We start from the raw sequence: 24,601 nt of genomic DNA on the forward strand, positions 1-24,601 counted from the left end.
CATCTTGAGTGCCATGCCAAATACCGCTGGATTCATGCTGGTTCTAAAATTTACAGAGGTAGTCATTATATAAACTGTGATCATGGGAGTGTTCGCGGAATTTTGTTTATTGCCTTGCTTGTTCTTTGACTATTTGTTTTTATTGTCTTGCTTGTTCCTTGATTATTTGCATTTATTGTATTGCTAGTCCCTCAACCTAGAACTGACCTTGATACTTGCATTTAATTATAATGATATAAAAGCAAAAAGGAGGAGGCAAGATGGGATAGGAGGGTTCTAGGGAAAGGAAATGGGGGAAGGGGATGACATCTGAAATGTAAATAAACAAAATATCCAATAAAGAAAGATTTCTCAATAGCTGAGTTTTTTTCCTCTTAGCATTTGTCATCACATATGGCTCGCATTAAACTAAACCATGTGTATAGCTGTTACATTCCTTCATATACAACCCAGACCATCCTACACAAGGACCCATGCCTTAAACTTAGGGTAAAGATGAATGGGCTTTGTATGTGAGGTTATATACCCTAAATAGCTACATATAAATAACTGTTGTACAATTTTTAGGTGAGCAGAGAGATGCATACATGGATAATGATCTGAATTGAAGACAAGGTTCTAGTTTCTCATGAAAGTAGAGCATTTAAACAAGTGTGACAAAAATTGGGTGGCTCCTACTTCTGATCTTAAAAGGTGAGGGTGTAATCTTCAGTAAAATGATGACTCTCACTTCTCTCAACATTTAGGTACAATTCAACTCTAACATACAGGAAAATGCACAACTGAAATTCTATATTTCCATTGCAGTCCAGTTCCCAAATCTGCTCAAATTCATTCATTCATTCATTCATTCATCCAAAAAACGGTATTTAGCATCTAGGTTAAAAATTGAGGTGCAATTGGCCTTTTCCTTTATCTATATTCATTCTATGTACTTGTAGAATAATTAATTTGGAATATCCTTCTACAAAAGTGCCAGGGACCATAGCCTCAGATACTAAAGAACCTGAAGTAGGATTACTTGGGGCTAAGTCCATGGCCAGCCTTGGCAACGTGGTACTTGACTAACTCTAAAGGTGAAAAAAAATCTGAATATATTTCCACCAAAAGTAATGGGTTAGGAAAGACAGCAAAACAATTGATATTACTGAATAGGATGATGAACTACTTAGGTTCTAACTATTGGAAGGCGGCTGTAAATGGGGCTTTTCACTTGAGGTTAATGATCTGTGGCTGCTGCTGCCAATTTTTTTCCTTTTCCCCCTTTCTCTCTCTTTTTCTTTTCTTTTTTTCTTCTCTTATTTCCTATGTAGTTCCTAAGAGTAGAAACATAGGGCATTTCTTCTCATGGTGCCTGCTGTTCGTCATATCCCACCAACGCAACAAATGTGGTAGCTGATTTTCTTGGTACTAAAAAAATTAACCTTAACGAATTGATATTCACTAGCAACTAGTAACATTTGTTACCCAAGTTCAGGCTGGCTTTGTATTGCCTATTGGGTTTACTCATGGCGTATAAAAAGGAGCACCTGCCTATTGATAGTCCTTATTAATTAAAGGTAAGGTATATGTCACAACATGTCTAGAGGCAAAACAATAGGACCCTGCATTGTGTCAAACCTTCAACAAGCAAAGTTCAGCAACTAATGTACACTCTGGCTTTTACTTCTTTCATGACAAAAAATAAATAAATAAAAGAAATGTTGATTTTTACTCCTGTAGGGGCAGAGATACACAACAGATATTGGAGGTAGCCAAATAAGGTTTAAAAATTTAAATAGCAAGAGAAGTGTAACATCCCTCAAGCAAAATTGCTGCTTAAGCCCTCAAATACTTTCTATTCTTTTTAAGAATCTATGAAGTATTAATGTGCAGAGTTGTATAATATCAGTAAGTATTAGCAAAACTCTCTGCCCTTGAAGTCACCAAGTATGCTAGTCAGTAACACTCACACACGGAGATGCCTATGTTCCTCCTGCCATGGAATTGCAAGTATGTGCCACCAAACTCAGGTTCTGACTTGTTCGTGGGTTCTGAAAATCAAGTTCAACTCCTTGTGCTTTCAAGGGAAACAATTTACCAATGGAGCTGAGCTACCTGCCAAGCCCTAAGCCAGCCCTGCTACTTTCTTATCTTAACTTACTCATTCATGATGCTCTTTGACAAGGGTAAAAGGTAAGGCTCCTGGAACTAACACAAGCCAGAATCATTTTAAATATTCAATTCCAGATATCCATAGTTGAGGAAACATCCTGGTAAGGAATATCCCCATCAAGTGATTAGACAAATTCTCAAAACCATTTGACTTCTGTTAAGAGATGTAGCTCAGTTGGTTGGGTGCTTATTTGGAATGGATAAAACCCTAGGTCTGACCTCAGCATTGTAAACAACTGGACATGGTAGCCCACACTTATACTAGACACAGAAAATAAAGGAAGGAGAATCAGAAGTTCAAGGCCATCCTCATCTACACGGTAATCTTTAGGTCTAGACTACAGAAAAAATCATATCTCAAAAATGTAATGCAATATCATCTTGCCTAGGTAGTTGTTGAGGTAACTTTTAAAAATATTGTGAAAATCAAATTTATAGCACACAAGGAGGTTTGATCCTTTTCTGCAATAATGTTTAATCATTCAAGTGATGGTAGAGAATCTGAGAGGAATTGGGTTCATGTTCCCTGCTTTCTAGTGAATCATGTGACAAGTGGATGTATGAACACCAACATCAAACCAGAGCATCATAGCAAAATCTTGCGTAAAACTGGCTACTAAATTTAGTTGCAGAATATATCCAAATCTGATTTCCAATATTAGTGTCACTTAGTGAGACCCTTGGGAGTCATTTTGCTCATCTTTTATAAACAGAATAGAAGTGTGACATTAGTCCCAGGAGCTGTCTGTCAGCATAGACTTCAGGAATATTTGACCCTGGACAAGTTACGTGACTGTTCTGACTCCAATTTTCTCTTCATAAAATGTGTATGATAGCCACTGTGATATAGGATTCTTGTGGAGAATAAGAAAATAGGTTTACAGCCAGACTTTTGGCAACTTTATTGGTTTTTCCTTCCACCCTTCTGTTGATGCCCACACTGTCCGGCTTGGGGGCCATTGTGTCCCACCCGAGCTGCTGCTCCGGTCCGCGGGTCAGGGTCTAGCAAGAGAGAGAGTGGGGATGGAAGGAAAGAGACGGGAAGAACGGAGACAAACCAGAGTGTGTGACCAAGTCTCATTTCTCATTTATTGTCTCCTTCTTGCAAGGAAATCCTGGTATTTATAAGCGCAAACAGGGGAACACAGCTGAAGACTCTTTACCTCGTGTGCCTTGCAGCTGGGGGCACTAATAACAAAACAAGATATGTGGGATATAGAAGATGTTTATCAGAGTGTGCTCAGCTGTTGTAGGCTATTGAAAACAAGACTCTAGTCAGGGTATATGGCTCAAGATGGCTGCAACGTTGATAGCCACTTTCTGCTTTGAGTCAGTTCCCAACACCCTTCTCCACTCTTATCCCTTCCAAGCCCCCAACACTAGATAGGACATAAAGAAGGTTATACTAGAAAGAAGGTATCAATATCATTAGACTACTTTCTACTGAATAGGAATGTCGAGTCCTTGTGGCAATTTTGATCTTTGTAGTCAGAATATCTCCAACCAGCAAACAACAGCAACAACAACCAGCAGCACCAGGAGGAGGAGCAAGGGCCACATCCCTCTCAAGGCTCTCAGGTTGTATTTATACACTTTAGCAAGAGTCCCCAGAATTCCATACATCGCATGCTTGCAAAAACTATCTGCACCTAAGCAAAATCATGTCCCTTGCCAAAACATGAGCAACATCCTAGTCTGCTGCTGTGGACAGTCTGAAGCAGCCCCAAACCCCACATCTCCCACATCTGGGATTAAAACAAAAACATATTCTTATAACATTTCTATGTTTTTAAAGAAACCAAAATTCTCACTACAAGGTTTTATATGTAATATTTAATGCTATGCATATTCTAGAGGATACACATTAGAGATAGTCACTATAACCATGCTACTAATTTTTATTAAACTATAATTTGTTACAGAGAAAGAGGACAGATCACAATCAATAAACCCCAAAGTTGTATGAAGTCTGAGTAAGTTAACCCCATGTCTCTATGAGCTCTTTTCTGGTGGAATTTCACGGGACATAACTTGAGAGTCTATCTCCAGACTGAAAGTAGTACTGAGTCATGACACATAGGCTATGTTGTCCACAGGGAAACACATTAGACCTTGCATTTGTTCAAACTGAAGATTGAATCTAGGCTCTCAAGTTTGCAGGGCTCACACTCCATCACTCAGCTATGCCACTAGCCCACAAACATGCACTAGTGTTTAAGCTAGCCACAGTTTCATTTGTAGTAGCCAGGAAGTGACAGATCTAAATTCTAGATGTCGAAAAGAAAAAAAATGTTTGGGCCTAAACCAGCTGTTTATAGAAATGGCATAAGTTATTCTCATTGAGCCACCATTAGCTTACAAACTTCTAAAATTCAAGTTCTCAGAACCCAGCCAGGAGCCAATAAATAAGCAGGTCTTTCTATGGATACAATCAAGGCTTACTTGTTTTATTTTAGCAAACCTTCATTTGAAAATATTACAATGTACAGAATGCATATGAAGTAATGACTTTTACTCTGGCTCCTTCTTTTAATTTTTACTTTGCCTTAATTCTTTATGTATTTGACATTTATATCTTCAATACACCTATTTTTATAACCTTACTTTAAGTATTTATATTTTAAGTAACTTTCTAAATAATAAAAATATTGATTTTAAATATTAATTTTTAAAATATTCATTAGTGTTATCATAATTGCCATGATTATTACTGTCTTATTTTATTCTGAATACAAAGCATACTTAGATTAACAGAAATTACAAGTGACCAAATCTCACATCTAATTAGCAAACTGTAGTCTTACCTATTCATGAATTTCTCCTGAACAATGAATTTCTTCTGAACAAACTATTTGGGGGGAAAACCTATAGCAGACATTTTGAAGTAGTTACTAGGTCCAGGTGCTGAGCGTCCAACCCATTGAACTTTGAAGAACCACAATCCTGTGAAGCACACTTAGGAACCCAGCCAGTTCCTTCTCTTACTTTCCACGATAATTTAGGAATGTTTCTTGACATCTTCTGTGCCTCAGTTTCCATCTCTTATTGATAGGGCTAATTATACTTGCCTACCACACATTTTTGAAGCATTAAGTCAAATAATATTTCTAAATCCCTTAGGTCTGACACATTAGCAAACACTAATGTTCTTGTGTAAGTTTTGATTTGCATCCAGCTTTGCCAATCACTTCAGTTGTCCATTCTCAAGCAAGTATCCATGTGCTTCAGACCTCAATAAGCCATCTCTATGGTCGGCATGAAGAGAATGCCACTGTGTAAATGAGACTTGGGACAGCTGTGCCCTCCATCAATGCATTTGCAGCACAGTTGCCAGACACTGCAGAGCTAATCAGGGCAGGACTGGAAAGTCATTAGGACTTAGCTAAAGTCATGATGGTAGAGCAGGTAATAAGAGATTAGAACCTTTACAGAAACAAACAGGAATTAAGAGAGATTGCCCTGCCTGCATATTTATACAAAAGAAAAACCAAAAGGGAGCACAGTGAAGAGGCAATTGTCTGGAAGACAAAATGAGTTCTCATTAGGAACCTATTGTGCAGTGCCTTTCCCTCATGAAGAATGAGAAATACGTTTCTGTTCTTGACACTACCTAGAGTATGATGCTTCACTGTAGTTACTTCAGTTGAGTAAGAGCCCACTGCCTCTCTAAGTTTTCAGTGAGAGTTACAGGCTTCCCCATTGCTTTATGAAAACTGAGAAAGTTCCAGAACTCTTTAGCTCACAGTCATAGATTAGGAAGCTGAAAATTTGAGTCACACACATAATATTGAGCCCAATACAGTTAAATCTAGCATGGCTTCACACTTGGAAAACTGACTAGGGTGGTGAGAAAATGAAGAAACAACAACAACAACACACACACACACACACATACACACACAGAGAGAGAAAGAGAGAGAGAAAGAGGCAGAGAAACAGAGACAAAGAGAGGGAGGGGGGAATATGGGGTTAAATGGGCCATGCTTGCACAGATGGAGCTTCACCATGTACCACCACAACCTGGAACATCAGCATGTTTATTTTGTACAGCACAGGGGCAGGGGTTAGCTAGCCCTGATAAGAGGTCTCAGGCTATAAACATCTGAAAAGAGAATGCTGCACTTTCTAATTTTAGCTCACAATGTTCAATTATTTCTAAACAATTGTACTGGCACACACAGTCAACATTCACACCATGGGCCTGAGAAAGGGTTTCCCAGCCCTTTCAACCACATTCCAGAGAGAATAATTTGCCCTTCCTATGGGTCTCAGACATTGGGTCCTTGACATGGTTGTAACCATATCAATAATACACATTCTTTTATGATTTCCTCAGCTCTATACACCTTCTCTCAAAGCTTCCTTGGCTCCTACACAGTTCAAAGTTTAAAGAAAATCTACCCTTATTTCTGTATTCAACCTATTCCTTAAATTACTTTTAGTAGAAAAAGGCTCCAGCTAAATTGGTAATGTGTACTCCAGCTATTAAGTTTCTTTAATTGGTTCTCTATTCTTCAGACCTGTAGGTGTTTGCAAATGGTGCTTATTCTTTTTTGTATTTTTATATTTACTTAGAGACTGTAGTCACTGAGAATTTTTTTTTGTTGCAGTTCATTTGACCCAGAAAAAAAGCAGACTTTCTAATCAACAGTCATTTGGGACATTTTTAAGTTATTCTTAAGGCTAGGTGTTCCATCCAGCAGCTGGAGTGTCTTCTGTCCTTTATGTGCCTACTGTGTGATGGGTCTTAGGACTACCCTCACATTAGAATCCTTCCTCTGAGTCTCATATCTGAAACAGGAAGTCTTCCTTGCATATCTTTGCTCTGATAAAAGTTTGGGGCTCACAAGATAATCAATTCGGCAGCATCTTCTTCAGTCCACTGTGAAGTAGTGTTCAACGGGCTCTATCCAATCAGATGTTCCAAGTAGTTTCAGATGCAGATAGACTTCTAACAGGTCTTTGAGTTATTCTCTACCATTAAAGGTAGAGTATCCTACCCTACACCCACATTCTATTCCACATCAACTCTCCACAACATAAGCTTTGTTCGTTTGTATGTTTTCCAAGAAAATAAGTTCAAGTGACAGGTAACTTGTTACTGCTTTGTTTGACGGGAGATAAACTTTGGAAAGAATTAAGTTGTTAAATATTTTGTTATTTATCACTCATGATATTAACAGTTCACTTCTCTGATAACATGCAAATGATATGGAGAACATCAAGGCAATATAATTCCCAGCATAGATAAGGGAGGGGATCACAAAGACTGTTAGCTGAGAGGCCATTAATCAATTAATGGTTTCTTGACTGAGGGCATCAGTTGTTGTTGTTTTTTTTTTCTTCTTTTGTTGTTTTGTTTTTTAGAGATAAGCCCCTTTAATAGACTACCCATGTGACTCTATACATGTATCCTCATGCTGGAGGTACTGGACCTCAGTGAGTTTAAAAGGAAAGCACATGAAATTGGGATGGGAAGTGGTAGCTAGATAGGAGAGTAAGAGAGAAGGCAATGGGAGCTTAATGAAAACTCATTATATATATGAAGAAAATCCTCAAACAGTAAGAACAATACTTTAAAAAAAAAGATTGTAACATCATCAGTTACAATCAATGATGATTGTAATGTCATGATTAAAATTGATGATGATTAATACTTGATTAAACATTTTCCATAGGATATAGGGATGGAATTTGGAGATGAATTCTGATTCTAAGAATTGTTGATGTGGGTTTGGTTAAACTTGAAGTATCCATCCTTTTCACTGAATTGGTGGAGAAAATGTAAACCCTCATGATAGGCATGAAACCAATTGCTTTAGAAAAGTTGTTTAGAATAGACCCTAATGCTGAGTAACTACAAATTAATTATTTGTACAGGAAAGCAGAATTATTTCATGGTGGGAAATAGCACATCTCTTCTTAGACAGAGAGACTTGCTACTGGGCAAGGATCTCATGCAAAGATCTCATGCTCAAATGTTTATATATGACTCTGCAATATGCAACTGCACAGGTATAAGTGTGAAAATCTGGGAAGGGTAAGGCCCCAGCACCTGGAGAGCACCATGTGACTGTTCAGGAACCTATCATTTCACTGGTGAGATAATCTGTTTTTCTTAAAAGGAGTGAAAATAAGGATTTTTATAACATCTCCTTATTGAAGAACTTTGACTGAATTATTCCTTGAGAAACGTTGTATATTTTACTCATCAATTCCTCTCCTGGTCAGTTAGTTTGAGATTTCAAACAAGAATATTGAAAATGTTACATTGTATTATAAATGCAAATCGACAATCTCTGGAATAGGGAGGCGACTAGCACAAGAACCAGTAAACAATTATCTTAATTTTATGTGTTGTAGACAATTTTATTTCAAAAGGAGAGTGGAACTTTCTGCATAGATCTCTCCCATTGCACTCAGTTCAGAGAAAAAAGGACAAACACGCAAGCAAAGAAAAAACAACACAACTCAGATTCAGAGTTCTGAGATAGCATGTATTTTCTAAAATTGTTGGGCTTACAGTAAGTCATGCTGAACTTGCTGACACAAGAATTTCCTATTTCCTTCATACCCCCATATAGGTGAGTGTGGGTCATAGTGATTATAAAATTAACAGAAGACAAACCAGGACAAAAAGCCCTCAAGGAAATGCTAAAGTGATGCAAGTAACAGCATGACAGAGAGGAGGAAGAACATGTTACAGACCACTATGTGAACATGGTTTACATACTTTTACTCTACACTGACAAATGGTTCCATTAACACATGTTACAAAAAGGGATATAACTTTTTTTTATTCTTTAATCTTTTTATAGTTTAGACTTTATCCCCCTCCCAGTCCACCCTCTGAGTGTTCAACATCCCACACCCCCTCCACCCCCCTTGTCTGCAAATCAGACCTCTGCACTCCCTGGGGCCCCAAGTCTCTCGAGGGTTAGGCACATCTTCTCTGACTGATTCCAGACCCAGCAGTCCTCTGCTCTATGTGTATTGGTGACCTCATATCAACTAGTATATACTGCCTGGTTGGTGGCTCAGTGTCTGAGAGATCTCGGAGGACCAGATTAGTTGAGAATGCTGGTGTTCCTATGGGGTTGCCCTCCTCCTCAGCTTCTTCCAGCTTTTCAATGCATGGATAATGTGTATTGATCAAATCCAGGTGATCAAAATTTCTGTTACCTTATACATTTGTCTATTCTTTGTATTTATGTATTTGAGCAACTTTCTTCCAGTCATTTATAGAATCTGTAACAAACAATTCTGGACTATACTCACCCCACTGAGTTGTAGAACAACAGGCATTATTTCTCCTAATTAACTGTATGGTTGTATCTATTACCTACCCTCCCTTTCTGAACCTATCTTCTGGTTTCTGGAAACTATAATTTTTATTATTTTATTCAGGTCATTTTTCTCAGATATTTAGTAATTAATTGTGAATATGGGATCTTTTTTATCACATCAAACTACAACACTTGAAAAGAAAAATAAACTATACAATTGTGCTTCAGGGAAATAACTGAGTTTGTAGCATCCACACCTTGACCTTCTTTCTTGTCAAGTTTCATATGATCTTGAGTTGTATCCTGGGTATTCTGAGTTTGGGACTAATATCCACTTATCAGTGAGTACATAAAATTTATGTCCTTCTGGATCTGGATCACCTCACTCAGGATGTGATTTTCTAGTTTCATACATTTGCCTACAAAGTCCATGGAGTCATCATTTTTAATGACATCTGGGTTGTTTCAAAATTTCTGGCTATTATAAACAAGGCTGCTATGAACATAGTGGAGTATGTGTCTTTGTTATATGTTGGAACATCTTTGTTATATGTTGGAGCATCTATGCCAAGGAGTGGTATAGCCGGGTCTTCAAGTAGAGCAAAGTATGGATGCTTCAAACCCACTTAGTAGGAAGAATGAAATAATCATGGGAAGAAGAGGGAGGGATGGATCTGGATGGGAGAGGGGATGGGAGGAAAAGGGCAAGGGAGGACCAGGTATGGAGAGAGACAGAAGTCCAGAAAGCCAGAAAAAATAAGTGGCAGCATGCGGGGAGGGCAGGGTGAGGCTTGGGGAACCACTAGAAAGTTCTAGACACCAAGGATGAGTGAAGTTCGCAGGACCCAGTGGGAATGACATTAGCCAAAATACTCAATAATAGAGAGATAGAACCTGAATAGACTTCCAGCAGTAGATAGACCTGGCCCCCAGTGGAGAGGTGGGGCAACCCACCTATCTAAAAATTTTTAACCCAGAATTCTCCCTGTCAAAAGAAAATGCAGGGACAAAAATGGAGCAGAAGCTGAAGGAAAGGCCATCCAGAGACTGGCCTACGGTGCAATCCATTCCATCTGCAGACACTAATCTCCAACACTATTGTTGATGCCAAGACGTGCTTGCAGACAGGAGACTGGTATGGCTATCTTCTGAGAGGCTCTGCCAGCACCTGACTAAGACAGCCAACCATTGGGCTGAGCCCAGAGACCCCAATGGAAGAGTTAGGGGAAGAGCTGAAGGGGACTGCAACTCCATAGGAAGAACAATAAATCAACTAACTGGATCCCCTAGATCTCCCAGGGACTAAACCACCAACGAAAGAATATACATGGGCCAGTCCATGGTCCCACTATATATGTAGCAAAAGTCTGCCTTGTCTGGCAGGGGAAAATGGGGGTTACTTGGTACTGCTGAGGCTTGATGCCCCAGAGAAGAGGGATGCTAGAGTGGGTGGATGGGTGGGGGAGCACCCTCTTAGAGGCAAAGAGGAGGGGAAGGGGTGGGGGATTTGTGGAGGGAAGACTGGGAAAGCAGATAACATTTAAAATGTAAACAAATACAGTGATTAATAAAAATAAATAAATAAAAGTTTTTTTAAAAAAATAAAATAACTGACATTCCAAAAACTTCATAAAAGGATGTTGGCTAGAAGGGGGAAAAATGACATCAATACGTCATACATCTTAATGTGTAAATAATACATTTATTTATTCAGCAAAACTTTATTATTATTTATACCCTAATAGTAGGCTGGCCAATGTTAGTGGAAGTACTAGGGTAGCTAACATACATGCCATCCTGTTGTCACACAGACACACACATCAGAAACCTGAGGAAGTGATCCAACATAAAGGTCGCAGGAGAGGCAAACAGGACTCGTTTGTAGATTCTTATCGGTCTGTACCCTTGATATTTTTGAAAGTTTATCTTTGCTGGCATTCATAGAATCAAGCAGATTGGTTCTTACTTCTGTAGTTGAATTTGAAGATGTGGGTTAGAAATGAATGAAGATAAATTCAGGTGTTTCTTAGAGACAGCTAAAAAAGTCTGTTTTTTTTTTTTAATTTTTTAAGGTTATGTTAAGATTTATAGGAAGCTTCATTAGATATTCCTAACAAACCTATAAAAATGAATACTCAAAGTCAACACAGTCAAAGGAGAATGCATTATCTACCTCTTAAAGAATACCACTGAAATGAATCAATTTTTGAAAAATTATCAAACAAGGTGTCTGGGAGAACATCTTGCTGAAACTAAGAATTAGTGGGTTTTTTTTTTTTAAATGGCCTGTGGCCCTGTGATGGCAGAAAGACAAGTCAGAAATGGGGCTGACTACAGTGAGAGAAGAATACTGTAATGAACTAAAAGTGGTCCTGAACATGTGTGTACGTAAGGATGAGCATTACTCTTGGAAAAGAGAGAGAAAATGAAAGTGGAGGCAGCAGAGATGATTGTAAAAAGATTAAACATGCTAACCTGACGATGCCAAAGTTCTGAAGTTATAGGGAAGTGTTCTATAAAAGAGATCCTGCGCTGCACTGTCATATTTACTGCATGGAGCTCAGTACATACATGTGTGCAATTACAGGGCTTGCATAAATTAACCATGGTTCCTAGGACTAAGGAATAACTGTATACAGGCATTACTCTAAAAACTTCATTTTCTTGTCACAAGAGAATTGCCAAGTGACTATTATTATTATTGTCATTTCTATATAGTAAAACCAGATCTCAAAGAAGTCAACTGGTCTCTATGAAGCTATACGATTGTAAATGATGGAATTGCAATTTATACGCAAGTGGCACAGATCCATAAATACTAATAACAACTTGAACCTCAGACCCCAGTTTGCATAACATCACTGAAAATAATGTTCCCTGACATTAGATTACCAGAACCTGAGGATATACAAAGTTTTACAGATTGGTTCCAGAGTTCTTGTTACTTGTTATCAGTAAAATAGGTATAAGTAGTTGTGGGGTTGAAAGGCTAGGCATGAAAATATTTAGTCTATAGCGTCTAGACAGCATTCAAGTTGAACGTGTGTCTTATTTCTTCCTTTCTGACTTTGCTCATGTCCATAGTTTGAGTGACTCTTCAACTGAATCATCAAAGTGTAAACACACAGTGAGCACACAGCCAGGGCCTGCCACAGCAGGACTAGGAAAAACAAGAGTACTGATTAGAGTGATCCAAAGGTCGAGCAAATTCATCTTTACTGTTTTGCGTCTTTCCAGTCCATTAGTGATGTCATGCTGTGAGGACTCAAAATGAAACATTAGCCAGTTGTAGTCATACTAAAGGCTGTTGTTGGAAGCCAAGTTCCATGTTTGTAACCCCAGCAAAATCCAGGGGAGAAGCACGTATGGAAATGTCTGTTTGTGTAGGTCTATTGGCAGAGAAAAGTGCACCCTGGGAACCACTGATCTTGTTTGATAGCAAAGGCAATGTTTCACTTTAAGTGCTTAGTGGCTACTTACATACTTATAAGGTTCTTTTTCCTTTTTCTTCTCCCACTCAGAATGAATTTTCCTCTTCATTATTTTCACAGCTGTATGTATTTTATCCCAACAGATGCCACTGGAACTTCCAAATAAGCCACAATTAGAGCCAGTGTAAATGGTGAGCGAGGGTGGTAACGTACAAAAAAAAAAAAATAGCTCCCATTCCCCAGATCGGGGAAACACAAAGACCATCTTGTTCCAGTATCTTGCTTACAGCTATAATCACAGGCTTCTTCCACAAGCGTACCTGGCTGTGCAGTTGTATGTATAAAAGAGCCACAAACAGGAAGATCCTGCAGACAGTGTGCAGAGAACCTCAACTGAACTCTAAGCACACATGATCTGGGTATTTACCAAGAGTTTTTTGTTTGTTTACTTAGTAAATAATATAATTAATGTGCATATCTTTAATTAAAACATAAGTACATTGCTTTCTCTGTTCTCTTTTCTCCCTCCTGATGCTCTCAGTTTCCCTCTCCCACTATTTCCATGCCTTCTTCTTCAAAATTGATAGTCTTCTTTGCTGAAATTTACTGTGGCACACACACACACACACACACACACACACACAAACACAAAAACAAAAACAAAAATATGCATGTATTATGTATGTATACATGTGTGTGTGTGCACAAATAAGAAAACAGAATTTCCTAGACTTGTTTTTGTTTGTGTATAAGTGGATTCAGGGCTAAGCACTTTATATTAGACAACCTATTAGGGGGATCATTTAATGTCATCTCTTTCCCTCTCAACAATCATCAGTTGCCTGTAGTTCCTTGCTCTGGGTGTGCCTCTGTGGTATTTTTTTCTCTTCTGCAATTACATATTTACTAATATTGCCACTGTTCAGATCTTGATTATGTAGCCATTTCTAAAGAGATTTTCACAGAATACTTCCTGGAATTCTGGGTCTTAAAATCATTCTTTTCCCTCATATAGTATTCTGTGATCGTATTCTATCTATCTCTATTTTTCCTATCATAGTTTTCTGGGATGGTCTCCCTCCTTTGGCTGTAAGAATTTCTTTCATGAAGGGTGATAGCTAGACTTTTCTGTCGGTATAGGGAGAGGATTTAGAATGTAGTTAGGAATTACGCTAGTCTAGAACAATAGTGGTAGTCAATGCTCTTCTAAGATCCATGACCTCATAACTAGGAAGCTGGATAGATTTACAGTAGCAGGTACAATTTTCCTCTGTGGAATGAACCTGAAGTCTAATCGAACAGCTGCTGGTTACCACCAATATATAAATATCACTTATTGCACCTTCATTAATATCTTGCCATGCTTGTCCTTATGGTTCATAGGTGAAAAATCTAGATATAATTATTAATATCTTCCACCCCTTGGCATATGGTGTAGTAATTTCTGATACCATGGAAGTAAGACCACAGGAAGAAGGCTTTCAGATTAGATCCAGCTCAAATAATCCAAGTCCTAGGTACTGTTTGTCGCCTTTATTAGTAAGGGTTTACCTTCATCCTCTGAGAGGCAACCAAAGCTCAATAGTTTATATTGCTTAAGGTATCACATGAACTACCCCAACCAACCATTCTAAAGGTTTTTTTTTTTTGTGGTTGGTATTAAGGTTACTTTTTTAGTCTATGGTCCTTGCAGAGACCATTGACAGTGCTAGCGTCATGTATGTAGGTATATGCATTGTGTATGATTTGCGTAAATATAAAACAATTAATGATTCCTTGAACAACTTTGGTGTTACTTGTCCCTCCTCCTCCTTCTATGTTGACATCCCTCGCTTCCCCGATTGTTCCCTGCTTCATATTGCCTATATTCTACTATTTTCTTTTTCAAGTATCCAGTCCTCTGGTACCTTTATACTTTCATCTTTTTGTGGTTACTTCACACTCTTTACTCATATCCAAGATTTGGAGCAAGAATTGACAAATGAGAGAGAATATGTGACATTTGTTTTTCCAGGTTCAAATTACTTCATTACATATAACCAGATTCTCTCATCCCATTTACCTATAAAATTGATTTTTATACATCTGAAGAGTATTCCATTTTGTGTACGTTCTGCATTTTCATTATCCATTTATCCTTCAATGCGTATTCAGTTTGTTTAAGGTATCACATAAACTATCCCAACCAACCATTCTAAAGAAGTTTTTTTTTGTGTGTGGTTGGTATTAAGTCTATGGTCCTTGTGGAGACCATTGACAGTGCTAGCACATTCTCACTATTGTGAAGATACCTGAGTAACTGTAGAACAAGATGTTGAATTCCTTGTGCATCTAACAAGAAGTAGTATAGCTCTATCATATGGTAGATTTATCTTTAGGTTTCAGAGGATTCTCCATACTGATTTCTAGAGTGGCTATACAAACTTCATTCCCACCAGCAGTGAATGAGTCTTCCCCTTTACCCACAAACCCACCATCAAGTATGTAGGAAGAGAATTGACTCAGGAATTCTCAATGTTTTCTTTTCTGATTTAAGATTATTAGATAATGCTAAGCATACTGATTTTTAAAAATGATGACCAGCAAGATGGCTCAGTGGGTAAGATGCTTGCCACTAAGCCTGACAACTTGAGTTGTATTCCTAGGACCTGCATGGTAGAAGGAGGAAACAGACTCCCACAGTTGTCCTCTGACATTCACACTCAGTGCCACCTGTGAGTCCATACAGGTACAGACACACATGGATACATAATAAGAAAATATAATAAAGCATTTGGAAAATAATAAATTTGACCCGACTTTCTTTTATGAAATCTGTAAAATGAACAATATCTCTGTTTCTCTCCCCTAACTTGCCCTAATAGCATCTTATACAAATATTGTGAACTTTAGGATGGGAAACTGACTTCTCAAAGCTCCTTCGTCCACTAATGTCCTTTATTTCTATTGCTTTATTCTTTCCAGCTCATCACACTGAACTTTACTGTTAGCTAGTTCTCCTTTTTTTTCATATTGATCTGTAACAGTTTCTAGGCCCTTCTGTGTCTATCATAATCATGGCACTTCTGAAAACTATTGATGTTATTTTATGAAATGTTGAAATGTTCTTAATTTAGATTTGTCTGATATTTCAAGATGTAATTTATGGTACTTTTTCTAAAAACTGTATCTATTCACTCTTATCAAATTCATGATACACTATCATTATTGGCAATGTCAACCTTAATCACAGGTATCCTATACCTGAATCTTATAAAGTACAGAATACATTTTCTTTTACCAGTTTTAACACTTAAGGTTTTAAATTGAGGTATTTGATCCATTTGGAGCTAATTTTATTCAGGCTGACAGGAAAGATTATCCTGTGTCCATGTTTGCATGTGGGCTCACAGGTGGCACTGAGTGCTTATGGAAGTCAGAGAACTGTTCTTCTATTGCTTGGCCCTGGGTATAGAACTTGGGTCATCATGCTTTGTAGAAGGCATATTACACACTAAACCATCTTTCTGCTCCTCAGGATTTTAAAGCAATGTTATCTATGATTTTATAGAACAGAGAAAAATGTTGAGATTTTATGTGGATCAATTCTTTTCTTGCTTTGGGGTATTTATTGTACACCTCTTTTCACCTTCTTGTTGTCTACATTTAACAATTTCTAGAACAGTTCTTGCTTTCATTCATACACACATGTACACATGTGTTATTTGTACAAAGGGTAGTTATTTTTCAATGTACTTGAATCTAGATTATAATAAGGCACCATGATACAGAAGACAAACAGTAAGCTACTTCTGGAGAGTAGTGATCTACTACAGAATGCTACCTCAAAGGTGGCATATCCAAGCTTTGGTATCCAACCAATTTAATAAAGTTGCATATTACCCATATTCCACAGCATGCCATCTAAGAGGCCCTGTACTACCATACAATTTCTCTTGCCTCCTCTTGTCCCATTTCTTATTCCTCACAATATGGAGCATACCTGATGAGACTGAAGATGAAACTGTTGAAACTGATAACTAAACATGGCTGCTTCTTTGAGAATACATTGAAACTCATGGTGTAGATGGTATCTAGCATCCACACCAGAGCCGTCAGCAGTCAGGAAAACTCCAGGAACAAAAGAGCAAATCCTCTGTAGTCCCTTGTTCTTCTTCCAACCTTGTATTTCCTTACAGCATCCCCTATTGTCATATTTCAGTTAGAAGCTGCTGGCCATGAAGACAAGTGCTGTGAAAGCAACTGGGGCAGCCAACAAGCAAGTGGAGCAGTCTTGGTAGTATCAAGTATTGTTCAGTATAATCCATTTTGAGTTAAGAAATGGGAATTTGCAAACTGGGAAAGAATACATGAAATAGAATTATTCTGTTTGCTTCAGGTATCCCTGTGGTGAGTTTAATTTTTATCTTTTCTAAGCTCTTCTATTCATAACCTCATGTGCTACAACTGATTACAACACGCTTTGCTGAGGAGTTTGGTGTCTGTTACAAGATACCCTTCTAGGAGAGAATATAAGCAATATTTTGTTTTGTCCTTAGGTCTCAACCATAAATGGAGGCACAATTGCTCCAAAGGTAACTCTAGAGAACCCATGACTTTACCAGGCTTTCTTACAGAATATAAGTGAAAGCTGACTTATGGGTATGTGGATGTTCCTCTCCCAATTGGAGAACAGATAAAAAGCCTTTGGCCAGCAGGAATGAGGGCTTCCCTGTGGCTTCGTGGATGGATCCCACTTTCTTAGTTCCCCAGCATCCATGTATTCTAGCCCCTCCTTGAGGTCATTTGCAATTAAGGCAGGGGGTGGTAGGGAGTGGTTGAATATTTAGGTGAGAGTCTTGTAGCCCTTTCTACCTCTGTTAAGAATTATAAACAGTCAAGATTAGCTAGGATTAACTTTCTCAAAGATCTGAAGCTGATCTGTCCAATATGGTGGCTCTATTCCTAGTAAGACTGTCACAACAGGGTCAGTGAGAATAAATGCATGGCATTAAGACTCTAGGCACTTTCATCAGTGTCATTTTCAAACTGTGGAGGGTACTCCCTGAAGAAGTGTCTACCATTGGGTTGAGCCAAGATGCCCACTGTGTTTAGTCACAGGAAGAAGGAGTAAAGTTATCATTGAACTTGTTATAAAATCTAGACATCTGTCATTAAAATAGATCCAATCTGATTGTTGTAATTTTGGTTATTGAAGGAGGAAAGGAGGTAATAATTATTGCTGTTAAAATAATGGGACTAGATTCTCTATTGAAGGAATATCAAATCATCAACTATACACTAGCAGATGTCCTTTCTAAAGATAAGGAAACAAAAGCTTGAAGATTTTATATACCCTAAGTAAGAATACATAGGTATGATCCAAGTAGAGATGTTAAAGAACATATTAAAAAAAAAAAAAAAAAAAGCACAGATTTATGGTCATGTTGAACTATGGTTTTGTGACATACTGCTTAGGAAAACATACATTATAGAATTATCTGAAATAATCATTTTTCCTAAAAGTAGACAAATGCATGTTCTGTATAGGAATTTTGTGAAGGTGGAGTTATAGCTGTGAAGTACAGATGAAGTGTAAGTAGTTTTGTTTAGCTTTAGAGGGGAGATCTTATTGCTGCAACTGTCTTTGCATTATTCTATTTTCACAGTAAATAGGAAGGTAGAAATTTAGCTTACTTAGCTAAATTTGTAGACTTCTTACTTCAGACATTATATTCTACATGCACACACACACACAGAAATTACTTCTGCCCCCAGTACTAGATACCATTCTGAAGTAACAGGCAAAAGAATTTTGATTTGATTTTTATCTACTTTTAAATATAAGCAGAGCCAATAATTTTATACAAATTACATTTGCATTGGCAATATTGCCAAGCAGTCTCATTTTAGTGTTTCTATGGTATGAAGAAAGACTGAAGGCTAACTAGCTACATTGCATAAAATAAAATGCCACATAGATTCTCATTTTTGCAACCTAAGCAAAGAAATCCCATTAGCAAAAGTTTCCAGTCATCTAGGCAAGCAGAGCACATCAGAGTGACGACCCAAAGAGCTGTTAAGGAAGAAACCATGAAGGTGCACAAGCTGGCTTCTCCATGTTCTGACAACCAAGCACAAAACAAAACTCACCTGAAAGACAGAAATCATGTAGTACTTTGCTAAATTTTGAAGTAAGGAAAGTTGGGCTGGATATAGTTCCACAGATCTGTTTCTCTTAATGGACTTCAACTACATAATTATTGCTAAGACCTTTGTCCCAAATAAAATCAGAAGTCAAGCCAGTGATACTCCAGGCGATCCCACTAGTAATTACCTCCTGCTAAGTAATGACTGTTTAGTGCCAAAAGTTTCATAGTCCACATTCTCATCAAATTTAAAGTCTTCTCTACACTATTAAACTTTCTTTGAAATAAATAATACCAAGCTGTTCAAATGTGTGCCTGCTCAAAGCCACCATTTATTACATAATAGCTGCACTCATAACAATGGCAGCTACTTGTTGAACACCGGTGAGAAGTTGGGAGAGAGCTTACATATTCCTTCTAATTCTGAGGAAACATCCTTCTGGAAAACATGACCTTTGTATAATAGCATAGATAAGAGAGCTGAGCCATGATGTTAGTAAACATATCAACAGCTCTGCAGTGACTATGTAGCAAAATTAGAATTCAAGCCTGTCTCTAATCCAAATCACTACAGATCAGATGTTATCTGTGATTATGTAAGGTCCCCGATCAGGCAAAAACAAATCCATCTAAATAGTCATATCTGTGTCATGAGGAAGTGTCTTAACAGTTCTTCTTCTCTCTCTTCCTAACATAGTTGTAGATCCATGTGAATCTTTCTGCACTTTTGCTGGCCATAGAAGCACAAGCATTGCTTTTTTCTTCATGGCACGGGAGCACTGCTGTTGGTCTCCTGGGCTTTAAATTGGAAAAGATCTCCAGAGTGTCCCATCCTGTGTATTCATTCCATGATCCCTTTAACTAGCTTTCCTTTGGTCCATGCCTCAGAGCCAGATGCTATGCTGGACATAGATTGAATGATTAATAAATGGCCTTTCTCTTTTTACTTTTATCTCAAAACGCTTCCTTGTAGAATGACAAAAATCTTCTCGTGTCACAAGGGTCACAGGGCACAGCTTGCCTCTTCAGACCCAAAGTCTAAGATCAAAAGTAAATTTGATGAGCAACCTTGTGTGAAGGGGAGAGAAATTCTTTGTAAGTTCTCCCTTTTGCAAAGAAGAAGGGGTCTGTGAACTTTCCAATGTGTATTTTGGATGTTTGATAGAACCCAAAAACAGTTCATCTGAGTAAAAAGTTGTAGTAATTGTTCAACCAAACTAAAAATGAAACCAGATTTTGTAAGAATAATTTGAGGGTAAGGTCAGTCAAAAAGTCATTCACTGCAAATGTTTTTACTGGTTTAATTTTGAGATGAAAGTGTTCTGACTGGTGAACATTCAGCACTTATGACTGGCCTGCTGAATCACAGGTTTGATGTCACATTAGCCATTCGTTTATAAACACACCATGCATTTATCTTCTGAACCCCCGCACAGAACAAAGGCCACAGATGAGAGAGCCAAATCCAGTCCTGAGTAGATGGCTTGCTTGGTAAGGTGTATACTGAACAATTGTGAGGACCAGAGTTGGCTCTCTAGAATGCACATAAAACAAGTTTGAGGGTAGCGATATGGATTTGTGATCCCAACTCTGATTGATAGACAGAGTCGAGTAGAGCCTTGGTAAACACTCACTAAGGAAGTTAGACTACATTTTAAGTTTTGAAGCACTGTGAGAAGAAACTCATCACCCAACTCCCAGATTCTTTCCATTACCCTACATAGCTTCTCTTTATGGAAAATGCCTGGACATAATTGGTTCTTTTAGATCTATATATAGTCACTCATCCAATTCTGCAGAATTTTTTCTTTTCTTTTTAAAATGTATTTATATATTCACTTTATGTCCCAATATCAGATCTTCTCTCCTCCTGGTACCCCTCATCTTCTCTTCTGAGAAGGGGTAACACCCCCCCGCCACACCCTACAGGTATTACCAACCCCTGGCACATCAAGTCACTGCAGAACTGAGCACATGTTCTCCCACTGAAGTCAGACAAGGCGACCCAATTAGAAGAACAGAGTCCACAAGCAGACAAAAGTCAGGGATAGCCCCCACTCAAGTTGTTGGGAGACCCATATGAAGACTAAGCTGCACATCTGCTAGATATGTGTGTATATGGTGGGTGGAGCAGAAATAGATCCAGTCCATGCTCACTTTTTAGTTGATGGTTCAATCTCTGGAAGTCCTCAAGGATCCAGGTTAGTTGACTGTTGGTCTTTTGTGGAGTCCCTGTCCTCTTTGGGTCCCTCCATCCTTCCCCAAACTCTTTCACAAGACTCCTCAAGCTCCATCTAATGTTTGGCTGTCAGCCTCTGCATCTGTTTTCATTGTCTGCTGGTGAAGCCTCTCAGAGGACAGTTATTCTAGGCTCCTGTCTGCAAGTATAACAGATTACCATTAATAATGTCAGGGATTGTTTCTTGCCCATGGGATGGGTCTCATTTGGGCCAGTCATTGGCTGGCCATTCCCTCCACCTTTGCTCTATCTTTGTTCCTGCTCATCTCATAAACATCTTTGGAATGTCATACTAACAAAATGCAATACCTCAAAAATCTTATAGAATTGAAGAATTGAGAGATAAAATGGTAAAATGTTTATGTCCTAGGGTCTGACCAGTCCGTCTTCCTATCTATTAGTAATATGATGGTTTTAATTCGATTTTGATGAAAGAAGCCTCATGAAAGACATGACTACTTTCAAAAAAATCAGTCTCATCTACTCTCTCTATTATTTGTGGTTACAGCAAAATAGCATAATTAGGAAGGCTATCATTGGACCCTCAACATCATTTTTTCCTTTAACTTGGTAGTAGACATTCAAGCCCTTGCGACTGTGAGCTAGAGTTTATTGTTTATAAGTAATGACATTCATTATATTTATTTTAGCATCCTGAATAGATGGCTACCCTTACTGCTGTTCCTCTTATGGATTTTGTAGCAGGCATCACCTAGAAACTGGCTCATGTGCATTCACAGGGTGTTCTCCAGGTGAGGCAAAGGCATTGCTATGAAATCATTTCCTAAGCTTTACAGAGAATTTGGACAAAGGCCAAACCTGAACATAGGAAGGTAGTGAGCACTACCTGGATGACAACGCAGGATATGTTCACATTAAATATATTTGTGTAGTTCTCTCGAATGACCACCAAATTTAAGGGCCACAAAACCTGCAAAGACCTATCCATAAAATGTTCTGAGTATCCCTCAGAACTCTATTTTTTTATATTTATCATATCATTTAAATATTTACATATTTATCATCACCATGAACATTTTGTTCATGGGAGGTGCATATATTTTGTTTGCAATTAGTCCTTGGAGAACATAGTTTATTCACAAATTTATACAAATATATATTTTCATATAGTTCAGAGGCATCTTCTGAGCTCAATAGTGCAGAAAATTTGTGAAGTCCGTGTGATGGTTAGCTTTTGCCAACCTAAACAAACTAGAGTCATATGGGAGGAGGCAATTTCAATTGGGAAATGGCTTCCATCAGATTGTTAGGTGGACATGTCTGTGGGGAGTCTTCTTGGTTGATTCTTAGTTGATTTTTTTATATGGGAGAACCCAGACCATAATAGGTGATGGGAGGTTCTACCCCCAGTAGTGGACTAGAAAAGCAAGATGCGCTAGGCATGGGGAACAAGGTGGTGAGCAGCATTGTTCTACATTTTCTGCTTCGGCTACTGCATGAGCTTCTGTATTAACTTCCTTCCATCAGGGATGGATTGTGATGGAGATGTGTAAGCCAAATAAATTTTTCCCTCCTCAGGTTTTTTTTTTTTTTTTTTTTTTTTTTTTTTTTTTTTTGATGGTGATGTTTCACACAGCAATAGGACATCCTTTAGAAGAAGTAGCTTGTTTTTGTTTGGGGCTTGCTTTTTGTGATTGCTCCCTCTGCTCTGCTCCTCCCTTCTTCATTCCTGCCATCTCTTTCCCTTCCACCTTACTCACTACTTTCTTTTGACTTTCTATCATACAGAAAGATCCTGGTCTTCTAAACTGTGGGGTTGTAAGGTAACCACTGAATCATTAATGTTCACAGGACACAGAGTCCCCTGGTCCTTTGTACATTTGTATCTATGAAGAGATTATCTTTTTAATTTGATGAAGAGCAGAAACCCTGAGGAAGTGATTTCTCCCTGCTTAGTCTTTAGGAATAAAGAATGGAATATAGACACTGTTTTCACTCCCTAAAGGTCATGTGCGAGGAGACTCACACCACAGGGAGAAGATGGCTCTCTCCTTCACTCTCTTTGGGCAAAAAGAAGAGAAAGGAAGTTTCAGAAACATTCACCCTTAAAAGTGCAATTCAAAAGGTTATCATATTGGGTATTATGCAAGGATTATGTTTTCTAAGACATATGATCTTTCTGAACCATCTCATTAAAAAAATACAATACAAAATCCATTATATGCAGAAGTTGAAGGACACTGCATCCTCTATATTGGCTCAGTTTAGCAACTACCCACTAGATTCAAGTTGAAATGTCATATCTTAATATCTCTCTGCACTCTGTGTCCATCTCTGTGTGTGTGCCCCTGTCTCACTCTATTTGAATGTCTCTGTCCCTGCCTCTCTCTGTCTGTGTTCCTGTTTGTCTGTCTCTGTGTCTCTTCCTCTGTCTCTGTCCCCCTCTCTCTCACTCACTCTTTCTTTCTCCCTGGGGAAGAACCAGCAGTGAACTCATAAAGAGGAAGAGGCATGAAAATCTCTGTATCATTACTGGCTCTGCTCTCTAGTATCCTACCAATCTCTTATGGCCCTAAATAGAATTTGTACTTGAAACATAGTGCCTTCCTCAGAAGAGACAAAGAAGGTGAGGGTTTGTGGCCAACAGCACTTGTTAAATATAAAGTCAGGTGCTCACAGTCACAAGGAGTGGATGATAATATTGCAGAATGTTCACCAAAATCGAGTAGGTGAGAAACACATACAAACTCTCAAGCAACAAGAGGCCTGACTGTAAGTAGCTCTATCTTACATCTTAGATTCATAGCTGACATTTTTTAACATCTTCACTGGCCTGGCAGTCTAACAGCTACCATCAAACTTTTGATGTTAAGTAGATGTGTTAACCTTTAGGTTGACAAGGCTTCATTGGGGTTCTGAAGCTCTCACTTCTCTGGCACTCAGTTTTAACGAGATGAATTAATATGTAAGAATAAAACTAAAGCTATTAATTGTAAAAGTTGTTCTCCTTGTTACTATTTTCAATAGTATTAAGTATGAAACATGGGGTGGTGTGGAAATAAATGGTTTATGTTACAAGATAGACAGACTAAATAAGAGGGAAACAACAAGTAGGTAGGGGTCACATGAGGAGATCTTTATTATCCATGTAAGAAGCTTGGGGAGCTCAAAGATCAGTGGGTATTAATATAGATTTTTTTTCATGAATGGTTTATATAAAATCTTCATTTTTCCAATGACTAACCAGGAGGATGTGTTGCAACATAGCAGAGAAAAAGGAATTAGAGATATGAATAGAAGATTGTGGAGTAATCCAAACAAGAAACAATAAGAACGTAGACAAAGAGTAGACCACTATCACTGATGAAAATTCAGTTAACTTGACGGTGGTAAGTGGGTGAG

Source organism: Arvicanthis niloticus, chromosome 1 (genome assembly GCF_011762505.2).
Source record: "Arvicanthis niloticus isolate mArvNil1 chromosome 1, mArvNil1.pat.X, whole genome shotgun sequence".
Classification (NCBI taxonomy): Eukaryota; Metazoa; Chordata; class Mammalia; order Rodentia; family Muridae; genus Arvicanthis; species Arvicanthis niloticus.